Below are 11,441 nucleotides of genomic sequence, written 5' to 3'. Positions count from 1 at the left end.
ACTTGGGAGAGTACAACAGAATTAGCAGAAACGTTTCCTGCCTGTAATGATCTTATAAATCTAAAGAACAGGTATTTAATCCCCATTTTACAGATGAGAAAATTGAGGCACAGAGACGTTAAGTGCTTTGCCCAAAGCCACACAGCAAGCAAAGGGCAGAGCCAGGATTAGACTCTAGGTCCCCCGAAGACCAGACTGGTGCTCTTTCCACTAGGCCACGCTGGGCTTAGAAGGATGTGTGCCGGCCTGTGTTCTTTTTATTCGGCTCTACGCTCTCCTTGTTTTTTCCAGCGGGTGGTCAGGCTCAGAAGGCGCTGACGTGGATTTGCTTCTCCGTTCTTTTCCAAAGAACCAGGGCCTGGCACCCCACACCTTACAAAGCGGTGAGAAACAAAATCACATCCAGCACTACTGGGCCTCAGTTCCCTCATCTGTAAAATGGGGCTTAAAAAATTGTTAGCCCCCGTGTGGGACAGGGACTGTGCCCAACCCAATTTGCCTTTATACCCTGCAGTGCTTAGTACAGTGCCTGGATCATGGTAAGTGCTTAACAATACCACAGTTATTATTACTATTACTAGTAATCACAATCCCTTGCATTTGTAGAGTGCAAAGGGTTATTATTAGTAATAATAATAATAATTGTGGTATTTGTTAGGCACATATTCCTATGTGCCACGCACAGTTCTAAGCACTGGGGTAGATATACGGTAATCAGGTTGGACACAGTCCATGTCCTTCATGGGACTCACAGTCTTAATCCCCATTTTACAGATGAGGGAACTGAGGCAGAGCGAAGGGAAATGACTTGCTCGATGTCACATGGTAGACGAGTGGCAGAGCCGGGATTAGAACCCAGGTGCTTCTGACCCCCAGGCCCGTTTTCTAACCACTAGACCATGCTGCTTCTCCAAATTTGTATTTTCCAAATTGTTTTCCCGTAGGTGATCTGACTTTATCCTCACCCCATCTCTGTGAGATAGAAGGAAGCAGGCACTATACTCCTTATTTGACGGATGGGGAAACTGAGGTCCAAGCAGGGGAAGCAACTTGCCCAAGGTCTCACAGCAAGCCAGCGGTAGCTACAGGGCTAGAACCCAGGTCGATTAATTGACAGGCTGGGGTTATTTCCTCTCAGCAGCTGGGTGGCAAGTGGCAATCTTTAAATGCACATGATTTGGAAAAGATTGTAGATGACGCATTGGTCTCATCAGCTTCTCTGGAACACAGAGATAGGATCTTACCATCAGGAGTTTGAACTCAAAGGATAGCTCTGGTTTCATAGAAGGAGGTGGAAGTCAAAACAAGTCTGGCAAATTGGAGAAACGAGCTGAAACAGACTAAAATCCGACAGCGTCATACGCGAGAACATTTAGGGACAAAAACCGTGCACTACAAAAATGGAAGCCGGGTTGAGGTGAGCTCAGCACAAGCCTGATAAAATTTAAAAAAAAATGATTCTGTGGTCAGAGTGGACCACATTGACTCACACTTTGAAGCACGCCATCACACATTGAGAAGGAATGATCATAAAATGGTGCTGAAAAAAAAGGCCAACCTGACACTGGGCTATTTTACAGTAATTGGAGTGGGGTGAAGACCACATCAGAAGTGCAGTATTGATCTTAATGGAAAAATCACCCAGCAGGTGCTTAAGAAACGCTAACAGCCTCGGAAAGAAAGCTCACACCTGAGTCAGAAAAAGCTTAGTGGAGAGAGGGTCTTTTAAAAGAGTCACACTCCTCTGGTTCTTACCAAACAGTTGTACAAATTCCTCCAGGTCTGGGGCATCATCACAGGGGGAATCTAATCCCCCTCCAACTGTTTCAGCTTCCCCTAAACTCACTCTGAAATCCACATTTCTGGGACCCCTTCTTTTTGTAGGGAAGAAGCTCTGGATGGAAGGGTGATATGTAAGGACAGAACATTTCTTCCATTACGCTAGGGGTTGGTCAAGATTCTGTCTGTTTCGCTTCCAAGTGGTCTCTGTGTTTGGAGAGAGGTGTGGAGAGCCAGTCAATCGTATTTATAAAAATAATAATAATGGTATTTGAGTGCTTACTGTGTACAGAGCACTGGACTATGTGCTTGGGAGAGTAGAACAACGATAGATGAAGTTCCCAAGAAGTCATGTGGATAAGGTTTTCTTTTTTATGGTATATGTTAACTTTTGTTTCACTCTGAGACGGATTCTAGAAACAGGAGGTAATGGGTTTGTTCTCCTTGCACCTTAAGGATAGGTGTGCAGCATAACAATAACAACAGTATTTCTTAAGCGCTTACTAGATGCCAAGCACTGTGGCAAATACAAGATAATCTCTAGATTACAAACTCACTGAGGGCAGGGAACGTGTCCACCAACTCTGTTTTACTGTACTTTCCCAAAAGCTTACTAGAGTGCTCTGTACACAGTAAGCACTCAATACATAGCACATTTCCTGTCCACAGCGAGCTTACAGTCTAGAGGGGGAGGCAGATGGTAATATAAATAAATGAATGACAGATATATAAATGCTGTGGGGCTAGGAGGGGCGATGAATAAAAGGAGCAAATCAGGGTGATGGAGAAGGGAGAGGGAGATGAGGAAAAATAGGGCTTAATCTGGGAAAGCCTCTTGGAGGAGACGTGCCTTCAATAAGCCTTTGAAGGCGGGGGAAAGTAAGTAATTGTCTGTCGGATATGAGGAGGGAGGGCGTTCCAGGCCAGAGTCAGGATGTGGGCCGGAGGTTGGTGACGAGATAGAAGAGATCGAGGTAGCCAGAGAACAACAGGGCAGAGGTGGCTGGGTGGGAGGGAGAGGTGTGTGGATGAGAGGGGTGAGGGAGGATTCAGCCTCTGCCGCCAAAGTTCCCAAGAAGTCCTTTGGATAAGGTTTCCTTTTCTTATGGTATTTGTTAACCACTTACTAAATGTCAAACACTGTTCTAAGCGCTGGGGTAGGTACAAGTTAATTAGGCCAGACGCAGTCCCTGACCCGCCTGGGGCTCACCGTCCAAATAGGAGTGAGAACAGGTAACCACATTTTACAGTTGAGGAGACTGAGGCACAGAGAAGTAATGTGACTTGCCCAAGGTCATACACGGCAAATAGTCGGCAGAGCCGGGTTTAGAACCCGAGTCCTTCTGATTCCCAAGGCACATGCTCTCTCTGCTAGGCCTCGCTGCTTCTTCATTCAATTCACTCCACGGTCTTCACGTGCTGGCACGTGGACTGTGTCAAATGCTTGAAAGGAATCAAATGTTAGCACAGGGCCACTTGGCATGCTGTAACTTAATGAAAAGATCATACTTCGGGCCTTGGACACACCCCAGAGTCCAGGGTAGGTGACAATAGGATATAAGGGCTGCCAGCACCCCTGGGTAACAGCTGTCAATCATGCAACCAACAGGCCAGCCAGTAGAAAGTCCAAGGACCCAGTCTCACAGAACAAGTTCCGGGAAACAGAGTTGCCTAGTAGACAGAGCCCGGGCCTGGGAGTCAGAAGGAGTTGGGTTCTTAGCTCTGCCACTTGTCTGCTGAGTGACCTTGGGCAAGTCACTTCTCTCTGCCTATTTCCCTTATCTGTAAAACAGGGATTAAAACTGTGAGCCCTATGTGGAACGGGGCTTGGGTCCAAACTCATTAGCTCAAATCTACCCCAGTGCTTAGAACTGTGCCTGGCACATAGTAAGTGTATAACAAATACTGTTAAAAAAAAGAATCAGGTCATTATTTTGCTTTTCGGCCTTACCGAGTTGACTCGCCATCACAAGAGCTACCTTCCAATTCCCTTATCATCAATTCGCTAATGAATCAGATCCATTAGCACTATTAAAACAGAGTGGAATCTGGGAAATCTGTTCCACCTGCTGCTAGGTTTGACCCATGCAGTCCCGGAGTTTCTCCTCCCTTCCTCCACCCTTCTGCCCAGGTACCTCCGAAAACTAAAAGAAAAGATATAGAACAAAGATGTAGGGTGTAATTCACAATTTCTTCTAGTCTCATTATTGAATCTTCTCTAGATCCCCTTGCTTCCTTTTAGCCTCTGTAGGTGGGATAGGTGTCATGGAACACAGTCACTCATCTTATTATTTTTTTTAATACTAGTTAAGTGCTTACTGTGTGCCAGGCACTGTATTAAGAGCTGGGGCAGATATAAGATAATCAGGTTGGACCCAGCCCCTGTCCCAGAAAGGGCTCACAGACTTAATCCTCAAGTTATAGATGAGGTAACAAAGGCTCAGAGAAGTTAAGTGATTTGCCCACCATCACTCAGCAAGTAAGTGGAGGAATTGGAATTGGAATCCACGTCCTTCCGACTCCCAGATCCGTGCTGTAGCTACTAGGCAAAAGTGCTAAAATGCTTCTCCTGCTTTGCCAAACCAGAAATGCCGTGTGGTTTAGCTGCAGCCCAAGGGATAGTGGGGGAGTGGTTGGGTGTGGTCAGGTGTGTTTGCGTTTGTGTGTGCCCTCACTCTTCTTGGAGAACCTTTGTTTCACTATAAGAAGGATTCTAGAAACGGGAGGTAATGGATTTGTCTTCCTTGCACCTCAAGGATGGGTGTGCAGCGTAACAATAGCAGTAGTATTTGTTAAGTTCTTTCTAGGTGCCAAGCACTGTGGAAAATACAAGATAATCTCTCGACTAAAACCTCATCGCGGGCGAGGAACATTTCTACCAACCCTGTTGTACTGTACTCTCCCAAGGGCTTAGTACAGTGCTCTGCACACAGTAAGGACTCAATAAATACCACTGATGGATAATTAGACCAGCTCCATTCCCTGTCCATTACGGAGCTCATATTCTTAGAGGGAGGGGTAACTGGTGCTGAACTTCCGTTTTACAGACAAAGAAGCTGAGGCACAGAGAAGGTTAGTGACTTGCCCACGATCACCCACTCAATCAATTAATCACATTTATTGAGCACTTACTGTATACAGTATAATATAGTCGGTACACACATTCCCCACCCACAACGAGTTAAAAGTGTAGAGTCTACGGTCTGTACCCAGAGGGAGAGAGATTGGATTAGCCGCGATTAGAACTCAGCTCTCCTAACTCCCATGTCCTTTCCACTAGGCCATGCCACTTCTCTTGCTTTGCCCTGGCACAGCCGTGAGGGCACAAAGCACCAACTTGCAGATGAGGGACCACCCTGCTTGTGATTCTGCAGTGGGTGTGGTCTGCTTGGCCCTTCTCCCATGTTTTAGTAATAGTTGTGGTGTTTCTTAAGCACTTACTCTGTGCAAATCACTGTTCTAAATGCTGGGGTAGAAACAAGGTAATCGGGTCAGACACAGTCCCTGTCCCACATCGGGCTCACAGTCTTAATCCCCATTTTATAGGTGAGGGAACAGGCACAGCGAAGGGATTTGCCTACGGTCACATAGCAGACATGTGGCTGGGGTGGGATTAGAACCCAAGTCCTCTGACTTCCAGGCCCGTGCTTTTTCCATTAGGCCATGCTGCGTCTCAACATGTTTTTTTCTTAACACTGCTCAAAGGCTGACCTGGGAGGAAGGGAGTGGAGCAGATGGAATATGCCAAGTGCTTTCGTTGAGGCAGAAATCCTTTCATTTGGCTCAGACAGATGTCAGTTTCCTCAGAGGATGGGGAAATGGGTACAAGAAGTTAGTCTTCTCCCCTACGCAACTCCAGAGGGCAAACGGCCTTGTCCTCCTAATTGGTGCGTAACCATATTGCAATCATCTGTGAAGACCAGATCCAGTTGAGAAATAAAAAAGAATAATGCAAATAATAATGAAAATAATAAAATAATCATAAATAATGGATGTGTCCTCACCCCAAAATAACCTTCTTATTAAAAAAAAATTGGAGTGGCATAAAAAGAATTGGGAGAGGAAAAAGCAAAATAAAAATTTTCAGAAGAACCACAGAGAGATTTGCTTTAGAGAGGGAGTTTCGAGGATTGACGAGGCTAGGGAATTGTGGGTAGGTCTGGGGGAATGCCGGAAAACCTTCCCACAGAAGCGATAATAATTATGAGTTTTGTTAAGCCCTTCCTGTGAGTTAAGGAGCTAAACAGCTACCAGATTATCAAGCACAATCCCTTTTCCACATGGGGCTCACAATTTATCTTTATCCCCATTTTACAGATGAGGAAACTGAGGCCAAGAGAAGTTAAGTGATTTGCCCAGGTTCACACAGCTGGGGGGGGGGGGGTAGGAAGGTAAGACCTGAACAGATGGGAGCAGAGAAATGATACCTTTTGGAATATCTGAACAGGAGGCAACCAAAGCGATCGTAACAACGACTAATTGGAGAACATCTGGTCTTGCCATGTTATGGAATTTCTGGCTCAGGAAACTCAGGACGGCACACGGACTTATTCTGTTAGAGGTGTCCCGAGAATTCTGCGTGAAACAGAAAAGGCTCTGATTTTGTGGCCCCTAGAAGCAGGCACTTTTTAACTCAAAGATAACAATATTCCAAATGAAGCAAGTAGAGAGGGACAACATATTTACCTACCATCTACATTATCCTTGACATTTCCCCGGAGTCCCTACTCTCTTTCTAGGATCCCTCTCTTCCTCTCCATCCAAGCAACCACAGGCTGTCGTATCCCAACTTGACCCCCTCCTCGAGGACCTCCCTGCCTCCGGTCGCTTCCCTTCTCCAGCTCTTACTTCCCTCTGCTGCCGGGATCATCTCTCTAAGATATCATCCTGCATCCCTCTCCCCACTCTTTAAAAGCCTCCGATCCATCTTTTCATCGAGCAGAAACTCGTCACCATCAGCTCTAAGGCTCAACTCCTCAGCTCCATCAGCTCTCCCCCTTTTCTCCACTTTTCTCCACTTTTTCCCCCATTTCACCCCATCTTCACTCTTTGTTCCTCTCAAGCCAACCTTCTGAGTGTGCCTCATTTTTATCTTTCCCATTGTCAGACAGTCGATCGTATTTATTGAGCGATTCCTGTGGGAGAGTACAATGTAACTATATAACAGAAGCAGTGTGGCTTAGTGGAAAGAGCATGTGCCTGGGAGTCAGAGGTGATGGGTTCTAATTCCAGCTCCGCCACTTGTGAGCTGTGTGACTTTGGGCAAGTCACTTCACTTCTCTGTGCCTCAGTTACCTCATCTGTAAAACGGGGATTAACTGTGAGCCTCACGTGGGACAACCCGATTACCCTGTATCTACCCCAGCGCTTAGAACAGTGCTCTGCACATAGTAAGGGCTTAACAAATACCATTCATTCATTCAATAGTATTTATTGAGCACTTACTATGTGCAGAGCACTGTACTAAGCGCTTGGAATGAACAAGTCGGCAACAGATAGAGACGGTCCCTGCCGTTTGACGGGCTTACGGTCTAATCGGGGGAGACGGACAGACAAGAACGATACCAACATTATTATTATTATTATTATTACCTCCTGCCCACAACAAACTTACAGTCTAGCATCTAGTCCACTGCTCTCCCTTGCTTATATCTTTCCTCCTCTGAAATGCCACCCCCTCCCCCCCCCCCACACACACATTGATATCCTGCAGAGGGTGGGACTCCCTAGCTCCAAAGTCTTTCCAAAATAAGATCTCCTTCAGGGAATGAGAAGCAGCATGGCCTAGTGGATAGAGTACTCTCCTGGGAGTCAGAGATTCCTGGGTTCTAATCCCGGCTCTGCTGCTTTTCTGCTGTGTGACCTTGGGCAGTCACTTCACTTCTCTGGGTCTCAGTTACCTCATCTGGAAAATGGGGATTAAGAGTGAGCTCCATATGGGACGGGGGCTGTCCAACTTGATTAGCTTGTATCTACCCCAGAGCTTAGAATAGTGCTTGACACAGAGTAAGTGCTTAACCAATACCATCATTATTAGTATTAAACACTAGCTCCGCTTCCCATTTTGTTCTGGACACCCTGACATCTGCACATCGGCCGGGTTTTTTAAAAGCCCTTGGGGAGTTTTCCCCTTCATCTCCAAATTTCATAAGAAGGCTTTCTGTGTAGTGTCATTTGTGGTTCAGATCAACAATCTATCTAGAATTCTGTCGCCAACAGCAGCAATAGAAAATTTGGAGGAAATGTGTGATGGTCGTGCCCTTTGGGATTTCCACAGAATCGTTCAGGTGCAACCTTTTTTTTTTATGGTATTTGTTAAGGGCTTACCATGTGCCAAGCACTGTTCTAAGCGCTAGGGTAGATCAGGTTGGACACAGTCCCTGTCCCATGTGTTACTCACAGTCCTCTTGACTGTAAGTAAATAGTGGTCAGGGAATGTGTCTGTTTGTTGTTGTAGTGTACTCTCCCAAGAGCTTAGTACAGTGCTCTGCACACAGTAAGCACTCAACAAATACCATCAAATGAATGATCCCCATTTTACAGATGAACAAACTGAGGCACAGAGAAGCCCAAGGTCACACAGGAGACAAGCGGCGGAGTTGAGATTAGAACCTTGCTCCTTCATATACCCAGGCCCGTGCTCTATCCACTAGGTCACGCTGTAATTTTTCCCCCTAGTAGCCCATTATGGATGGGTCACCCACAGTTTCATCCAAAACCCACTTGAACCTGCTGAAATTTCCATCTTGTATAGCTTCCTTTGAGGAACAAATAAGATATGCTCTCCACCCTCTGGGTTAAGAAGCATTTGCTTCTGTTAAATTCGAATCTGCCACTTTCAGGCTTTAGGGGGGTTCCCCTTTGGTCCAGTGCCGTGGGACTTGGTGAGCAATCGTTTCATGTTTGCCCTGTCTACACCCTTTAGGATTCTGTAAACTTCTATCAAATCCACCCTAAGCCTGGGTCTTTTCCCATCCAGCGAATCTTAATCTTTTCAGTCTCTCCTCCTCCAAATATTTCCCTATTTTTTCACTTTGCTGCCCCTCTGAATGGCTCTCCCTCTAGACCGTAAGTTCGTTGTGGGCAGGGGATGTGTCTATGTTGTTATACCGTACTCTCCCCATCTACTACACCATCGGGAAGCTCAACTGTGACCTCAGCCAGGCCGTGGCTGTCACTTTGCCGAAATGCCACCAGGCCGGTGTAGGAGGTGCCGTGTGCCGTGTGTTTTCATAAATGGTGGCTGGAGCTGTATGGAAATTTCCTTCCTCACCTCTGTGCCAGGAAGAATTATAATAATAATGATGGTATTTGTTAAGCGCTTATTATATGCCAGGCACTGTGCTGAGCGCTGGAGCAGATAGAAGCAAATTAAATTGGACACGCTCCCTGTCCCGTGTGGGGCTCACAGTCTCAATCTCCATTTCACAGATGAGGTAACCGAGGCTCAGAGAAGTGAAATAACTCGCCCAAGGTCACACCAAAGAAAAGTGGTGGAGTTGAGATTAGAACCCATGACCTTCTGACTCCCAGGCCCATGCTCTACCCACTACACCATGCTGCTTCTTTCAGAGTGGGAATCTGGGAATGGAAAGGAGAGGAGCCTTCTGGCACTCTGCCTTCCACAGAGGGTAATGATAATAACTAGCATTTGTTAAGCACTTACAAGATGCCCGACACTGTGCTGAACGCCGGGGTAGATCAAGCATAAGCAATCGGGCACGGTCCGAGAGGGACGAATCTGCTACATCATTTTGACCTTCCCTGAGGTACTCAACTTCACTACCCAGGATTCTTCGGGAATCGCCGGAGATTTCTCCCAGGAAGTAATTGGGGCAGAAACTATTCTTAACGAGACAGCCAGTCTGGATCGAAATACGTCCTCTTGCATGCTCAGGTCAGTTCAAGCCCCGGAACCTTAAATTTACATTTATTTTACTGTTTGTTGAGTGCCGCCAAAGCGTTTAGACTAGTGCACAATTTACAGACCACGGTCCCTGTCAGAAGCACTCATGATCTCAGCCCTGTTTGCCAACAGTCTTCTCTGACACGTGAATGTTTGTCGGTTTGTGTACAATCAACAGAACCTTCCCTTCACCCAGATTCCACTGGAGCCTCATATCAGTGTGATAGCTAATGCAATTTAGCAGCTCTGTCAATAAATAAAAGCATTCCGGGGCTGACAGGATATTATATATGCGCGCACTCCTCTGTTGGATTCACTAACGTGGAAACATCATTTTGCTTTGGCTTTTATTCATTTCGGTGGGTGCTGAGTTGACAAGACCGGGGTTGAAAGTCAGTTGGTTCCCTAGAAATTCTCAGGTGGGTAAGCTGGATGATATAATCCTCCCTTTCCTCTTTCCCTTGGGGAAATCCAGAATTTATTGATTTATTTTACTGTCTCCCCCTCTGGACTGGAAGCTCATTGTGAGCAGGGACCAGGCTAACCAATTCTGTTGTATCGTGCTTTCCCAAACTCTTAGTACAGTGGCCTGCGCACAGTAAGCACTCAGTAAGTACGACTGATTGGTTCACTGGGCCGGGAATAGTTTGTGACTGTGTCTGAGTAGTTCAGCTCCATAAAGGCTATCAGCCCCTTATTATTGGTAGCCCACCCTGTGCATGGCAGTGGGCTTTGGGCGATAGTTTCCTGCTGGATGGCATAGAGTGGCTAAAGATGCTGAAGGGATCCTAAGCATCCTTTCCACCCACATTATAGACAAGTGGGCCACTAGGCTCTTTGAAATATTTCACCCCACGAGGGAAATATGTCTAATTAATCTATCACTTGATGGTATTGATTGAGGATGTAGTGTGTGAAGAGCACTGAACCGAGCACTTGGGAGAGCACAGGTAATAGACGTGATCCCTGCTCTCGAGGAAGGCAGGCTATTAATCATATTTATTCAGTGCTTACTGTGTGCAGAGCACTGTAGTAAGCGCACCTAAGTACAGGTGCAAATGATGAAGAAGTGAATCTGAGGATTGTGCAGTGCTCTGCACAAAGTAGACATTCAGCCGATTGATTGAATGTAAAGGCTTTCCACCACACCACAGGTTCTCTGCTAAGGGAAGAGGAAAAAAACGATGCTGAATGAATTTATTCCACGAAATATATTTCCGACTTCTTGTGATTCTTCCAGAGGAAGAGGATATTGTCAGAGAAGACAGGGAAACTCAGCAATGAATATGAAGTTAAATAGATGATCCCGGGGAAGGAGTGGACAGGGTCAAAAGGGGGATGAAACATTCAGGAAGCGCTCTGTTGCCGTGGATGGTGTAAAGTGGTGTGGGTGTGGAGAAAAACGGGAATGAAAATCAGGTCATCTGAGGTAGGATAGTAGCAGGGGCTCGGGGAAGGATCCAAAGGAGGAAGGGACTTGGAGGGAGAGAAGGGGAAGTGGGGGGAGAGGCAAAACTCACCGGTCTCATCTCCTTCTCTTTGTCTCCACTGAAAGTTTGGGCTTATTTGGCACACAATCAATGGCTTGTGCTGGGTGCACTCTGGGCACAATGCAGCATACTAAGTGTTTCGAAGAGTACAATACAGAAGAGGGTAGATACGATCCCTGCCTTGAAAGAGCTTACAATCAAAGTGCTCTTTTTTTGGTAATGTTGGTTAAGTTCTTACTATGTACCAGGAACCGTTCTAAGTGTTG

At 46.2% G+C, this 11,441-nt stretch overlaps 1 long non-coding RNA gene across 2 annotated transcripts; it reads right to left on the bottom strand.

The window, feature by feature from the left end:
- Window positions 1-939: 939 nt before the first annotated feature.
- On the bottom strand, window positions 940-9,820 carry LOC103170487. Of its 2 annotated transcripts, none has more exons than XR_003761588.2 (3): window positions 9,446-9,820; window positions 6,207-6,354; window positions 940-1,219 (listed from the first exon to the last, which is right to left on the bottom strand). It is a non-coding gene; the product is annotated as an uncharacterized LOC103170487 (long non-coding RNA). The 2 variants fall into 2 exon arrangements; XR_003761589.2 differs by lacking the exon at window positions 940-1,219 and adding an exon at window positions 1,226-1,340.
- Between the last annotated feature and the right edge of the window lie 1,621 nt (window positions 9,821-11,441).

The sequence above is a fragment of the Ornithorhynchus anatinus genome, chromosome 8 (assembly GCF_004115215.2).
Source record: "Ornithorhynchus anatinus isolate Pmale09 chromosome 8, mOrnAna1.pri.v4, whole genome shotgun sequence".
Taxonomy (NCBI): domain Eukaryota; kingdom Metazoa; phylum Chordata; class Mammalia; order Monotremata; family Ornithorhynchidae; genus Ornithorhynchus; species Ornithorhynchus anatinus.
Note: the sequence above shows the minus strand (reverse complement) of the source record. Positions and strands in the feature narration are given on the sequence as shown.